Source organism: Gymnogyps californianus, chromosome Z (assembly GCF_018139145.2).
Source record: "Gymnogyps californianus isolate 813 chromosome Z, ASM1813914v2, whole genome shotgun sequence".
Classification (NCBI taxonomy): domain Eukaryota; kingdom Metazoa; phylum Chordata; class Aves; order Accipitriformes; family Cathartidae; genus Gymnogyps; species Gymnogyps californianus.
Window position 1 is genome coordinate 36,967,065 of NC_059500.1, and position 6,000 is coordinate 36,973,064.

The 6,000-nt window shown below is 47.6% G+C and overlaps 1 protein-coding gene across 1 annotated transcript in view; it reads right to left on the bottom strand.

Annotated features, from left to right (window-relative positions):
• The window catches only part of SPIN1 (spindlin 1), a 54,369-nt gene extending 48,667 nt beyond the window's left edge, over nt 1–5,702 (bottom strand). The window contains exon 1 of the mRNA XM_050912821.1: nt 5,609–5,702. The gene's annotated coding sequence lies outside the window, so the exon portion shown is untranslated. The remainder of the gene's footprint in view (nt 1–5,608) is intronic.
• Nucleotides 5,703–6,000: the final 298 nt, after the last annotated feature.

Genomic DNA, 6,000 nt, shown 5'->3' on the forward strand with positions numbered 1-6,000 from the left:
CACTTTAATTCTAAAGCACTTCCAAGCTTGCAGATAAAAGCAGTCAGACTTCACCAGACAGGCTCCCCAACACTCTTGACACTAACACACACAACACTGGAAACCAGCATTAAGAATAGTTAGGTTACCACACACCACCAATCACTCAAGAAAGGCAGCTGTAGTGACTGAATCCAGGGCCCTTCAGGTGATGTAGCTGGCATTGTTAGAAGGGCACTACCAGCTACAACGCAGTAAGAGGATACTACCCGCATACACCTAGGCCAGAAGTGGTGAAGTGAAAATGAAGAGATGTCTTCAAAGACGGCAAGTGGACTCAACAGTTGGTCACCATTGCAAAAGTGTTCTCCCTATGCAAGGCAATGTGAGAAAAACTGGAAAACTAATGGAAAACACAGCAACAAAGGAGTAACTAAAGTGATACACAATTCCATTTTGTTCAAACTACCACATGGAATCAAAGGTCTAAAGTTCAGCAGTCATTCTGTATAAGATAAGTATTTACTAAATTGTTGAAGTCCACAGAACTGCTCTTGAAATGAGTATCCACTCTCACCAGTACTGGCAGGTGCAGACCTCGAATACTGTATTGGAACATTCAACAATAACATTAAAAAAAAAAACCCAACGAAACCAACAACAAACCAATCAACCAAAAAAACCACCAAACCAAGAGCTGATCAGCTCTTAGGGGTTTATAAGCTTTATAGTCTTACAGAAAAGACTATAAAAATCTGCTTATAAGTGCTTACAGTATACTGTCAGTAACTCTTATTCTGCAAGCAGATCTCAAAAGAAATCATCAGAATCTATTTCAACAACACCTCAAACACCCTGCAATAACTGCAAAGATTAGAATATGATTAGGTAATAGTTAAGGCTAGTAGTCACCACAGGTAATGACAGCAATTTCTATATATTTCAGCATTTCGTGGAACCATTTCAATGAAGTTTCCAAGTAAGCAAGTCAAACAAGACCTCATATAGCATAGATTTACGTGAGTTTCACAACATACATTACAGGAAAGAAACATAAAAAGGTAACCTGGATTTGTAGAACCGTTCTCCACAACCTGATAGACAAATCAATTCACCTCCTGAATCCTGCGTGCCATCGGCAAATTCACATCTTACAGAACAGAAAGTTAACTGCAACCACCACATGGTGAAAGCAGTAAGTTTGAATTACATTATTTCACCATGGTTTGAAATGGATCAGTGATGAGGCCCCTTTGTCTCTAGAATAAACTAGATAATTCATAGATAAATACAAATCGGTTAACTGCACTGTTTCAAGGAACTCAGCACTTATCCATGTCAGAGATGTGGATAGATGCAGTCTGCACATTTATACAAGGAAGGTCACACTCCCCATTCTTTTAAGTCATGTGGTATGCTCACATCTAGGTAGTATCTGGACAGCAAGTGGGACACATCTTGATATACAGAAAGTACTCATTAGGAAAACCAGTGTCAAGAAAGATCAGCATTTGCCTTCTGATCATAAAACCACCAAACTCTGAAGAGTAGCAAGAGAAGGAAAACGAGAAAAACAGCAAACCAAAAAACTCTCTCACACCTCGTATGAGAAACAAGCTATCTAACCATGCAACAGGAAATAACTTTCCATAATAGTGATTCTCTCTCTTGGTTCAGCTTCAGTGAGCAGCTTTCAAAAGATGGTTTTTAAACTACATTGTTGAATTGGTTTTAGTCATCTACAAAAACATATTCTCATGCCATACCATCAAGAAGTCAAGTTTGATCTTTCTAATATCTGGGGAAAGAAAGCAAAGGGGGCAAGCAAAACCAAAATGAAAGCATGAAAAGTTTACAGCAACAGGCTTCATTCTAAAAAAACCAAAATGCCTGTTTCTTTTCTTCAGAAAATAGAATCTTACTGAAAATCCTTCATTTGTCAAACATTAAGCAAATTATGTGTTACATTAAAAAAACACTTTAAAACAGCTATTGCATCAGCTAGATGTTTACAGATCTGAACATGTCAAAGAGTGCAGCTTGGCAACAGATAGCAAGGAAAGATACAGGTTAAGAAGTCGATGGAAGAATACTACTCAGACCAAGAAAATATACAGAAAGTACTGAAGAATAAGATCAACTAAAAGTGTTTATTACCTTCAGGACTACACTGAGTCATGACTGACTTGATCAAAGATTCACTGAAAAGTATTTCTTATTAAAAGAAATTAGTTAATTTCTCACATCTTCCAGCAAGCTGATCACTGCATTTCTTGCAGTCTTCTTTTTCCTTAGTCTCACTTCCCAATATGAAAAAGTAAACATTTTTGGAGAAGAAGATTATACTAGTACCAGGTTTTTAATTTGGTTAAACACAGCCTAGCATTACCCTCAATGACAAAAACCACTGGAGTGTCTTCACTTAGTGGTACCAAAGACACAAAGATTTGGCAAGTTCTTCAACTCGATCAGCTCCTCATAGGATATGAAGACCCACAATGTTGATTTTTGACCACATCAACACAACCAAGACAGAAAGAAAAATCTTCTAGGTGTCACAGAAAAGAACACAATTGCAAGCTATAGCAAAGATGCTATAGACAAGAAACTTCACAAAACTAATGAAGCAGAGCTCAATTTTACAGAATAAAATTCAGTTCTAGCAACAAAACTACAACGTACCAGAGTTAATAAACATGACTATTTTTAAGTGATCCATCATTTAAACAGATGTATTGTGGATGGCCTATTTTTATTTTGCTCTTCAGCCTAAGAATCAACTTAAGTATCCAAAGGCCTATTCTGAGGGAGGAGCTGCGCACCTCAGCACATTTCGCACTTTTAGTAAGAGAGCAATAATGTGAAAATTTGGTGGCTATCATAATGAATGACTAATTAGCTACAACTGGTAAACTATTCTAGTGGCTTTATCAATATTGCCTTCAGGTTGTTAAATGTAAAAAGAAAGAAGTAACTGACTGCTGCAGGAATCTACTGATGTATCAAGTTACAGACTATTGCTCAGACTTTTCCATCTAGAAGTAGTACAGTTGGCTCAGGAGCCATGACGTAGATACACATTCCAAAATGATCTTGTAACTTGGATGACTCCACTCAAGTTTTATGTTGTTGTAAACTCATTATTATAAATTATTTTCTCCTCACCTCCAGTTAATCAAAGCTTGTTAATGGGGATGGAAAAAGCAGCAGGAAAAAAGTATTAACATATGATACTTAATTGCAGCATTGAAATGTAGTACTTATTTCTGTCTCAGTAAAAGCTGTATGATTATGCCATGCCAGTGCTTCTCCACTAGAAGCTTCCAAAGCAAAGCAGACAAAGACGACAGAGCTAGGACATTTGTTACTTTAGGGCAGTGTTCAGATATTAACAGAAGCCATGGCTATCCGTGTATATATGACTGAATACAGACCATGTCTTTAAATATAACCTTTGAAAAATGAAACCTTTACTATGAATTACAGCAACATGTCTAGAAAGCAATATAAAGCATCATGTCTTTGCACCTTCAGCACTCACCCTTAAGTTACAATCTAGATATAAATCTGTTCCACAGCAGATCACTTTAGATATGCTCAATAAACTACCTTCAAACGTTATTTTGGTTTTACGTCATAAGCAAGCAAAAAAATAAGCCATATTCATCAAAGCCAGAAGAGGGTGCTCTGAATAACTGAGGTGGGGGCTATTGAACTGAGCATTTGCCTTGTGCTAGGAGAGGTCAGGAGCATGCTGTCTTGTTTTAGTTTGGGAGCTCACTTAAGTTCACGATGTCATGCCTTCTTTACAAAAAAGGAATCTGAAAAGCAGGAGTGCTCCTTTTAGCAAAAAGGAAATGCTTCGGTTTGTGCTATTGTCATCACAAGGGCAAATTAATCTGTGACAGAAAACTAGCAACACAAAGACCTGGCAAGTGTTAATTCCAGTTTTGTACTCCATGATTTGCAAGCTGTTTAAGATACTGACAAGGAGACACAGGGAATGCAAAGAAATCCAAGAAGCCTATGCTACGGTTTTTACCTACACAATGCCTATTCTGACATAACTAGTTCACGTCTTTTTTATGTGACTGTGCTGAGTTGATACCTTATACCGAACTACATCCTGAAATGAAAGAAATGGCCCTAGATCATTCTGCAAGTGTAATACAGTATTTCATCTCTGCCAGCACTTTGGTGCATCAGCCTCCCCCCACCGAAAAAAAGATACGCACATTCCAATCAAGCCTCTCTCAGCGGGGCTCACCCAGTTCCCCCCCTCCTTCCCTCCCTTCCTCCCTCGCCCCAGGCCTTGCCAGGTTCCCAAATCCCTTTTGATTTTAGGTTTCATTTTGTTGTAAACAGCAAAACGAAAGGAGAAAGCTTCCAAAGCGAGAATCCTTACCCTTGAAATCCCGCCATGCGCGCAATAAGGAGGGTGAATTGTTTTTCCTCTTTTTTTTGGATGGGAGATGAGGGGGGAGGGGGAAGAAACAAAAGCCTAAACGGAGGAGAGGCTAAGCGGCGGAGACAGAGGGAGAAGGCGGAGACCCTGGTGGAGGAGCAGGGCGAGCGTCAGCCATGTTGTGTGTGTGTTGGTCCAGTATTTACAAACCTGCAGCTGCAGCAGCGCTTGGACGCTGGGAGAGAGGGGAACGAAGGGAGGGAGAGAGGAAGGCGAGGAGGGAGGAGAGGCAGGCAGAGGGAGAGAGGGAAGGGAGGGAGGGAGGAGGGGAAAGCGGCAGCAGCAGACAAAGGATCCCAGCGCAGCCCGAGCGGAGCGCGCACACACACACACACACACGCACACACACACACACGCGCGCTCGGGGCGCCTCACACCGCGGCAGCGCTGCCCGCAACCCTGCCGCTGCCAGCCCGGGGCGGCGGCTCCCCCTCCGGCTGCCGCGGCCCAGCCCGGCCCCGCCGCCACCGCACTCACGCCCCCTTCACCCCGCTTTCCCGCGGGGGGGACGGGGGGGGGGGGGGACGGGCCGGGGCACGCTTCCCCCCGCGTCCCCCGGCGTCCGCTATCGAGGGGGAAGCTTATCTGCCGGCAGCCCCTCGGCGGGCCCCAGGCCACATACAATAGCTCCGGAGAGGGAAAAAGTGGGGGGGGGGGGGGGGGGAAGGGAGGGGTGGCGGCCCCGGCCCCGACCCCTCCCCTCCGGCATGGGACGGAGGCTGGATGCCGAGCGGGGCCCGTGCCAGGGGAAGCCGGCAGCCCCCCGGAGCCCGGAAGGGTGGGGGTTGCCAGGCAGCCGGGGCGCTGCGGGGGAAGGGAGGGCACAGACGGCAACATGAGCCCGGGGCCCCCGCGGCCCCGCTGCCGCCCGCCTCCCGCGGCTTCCGGGCGGGCCGCTGAGGCGGGCGGCGGAGGCGGGACGGGAGGGGCGCCGGACCACGGCGGAGGAGGGGGCGCGGGGCCGGGACACCGCGGGTGGATACATAATGTCAGCCCCGGGGGAGGCGAGGCGAGGCTGGGCTGGGAGCTCCGGCTCCGGCTCCCCCACAGCGACTCCCTCCGGCTCTGCCCGGTACTGGGCCGGGCCAGGCCAAGGGCGGCGCGACGGGCTGCGCTCTCCCCCCCGCCCTCGCCTCCCCTCCCCCGCCTTCCCCGCTCGCTCACCTGCCGGCGGGACGGGCGCCCGGGGGTGCCAGGCGGGCGGCCCGGGGGTGCCAGCGCTGCAGCCGCAGCCCCCTGCCCTGCCAGGCCGCTCAGCTCCTCCGCGGCGGCAGCGGGGACGGCCGCTCCCCTTGTCTCGTTTGCCCCCCTCCGCCGCCGCCGCCGCTGCCTCCTGCTCGCCTCTGCCACATTTGGATCCCCCTCTCCCTACGCGAGCTCTACCGTCAAGATAGAGGCCTCCTCACCTTCCTGCCAAATAGTGAGCCACCCGCATCGAGCCGTTCAAAACACAGGGCCGGGCCCCGCCCTCCTCCCCCGCCCTGCCCCCCCCCGCCGACGCGCAGGCGCACTGCTGCTCCCAAACTGCGACAGGAGCGGAGGAAGCGCTCCCCCGC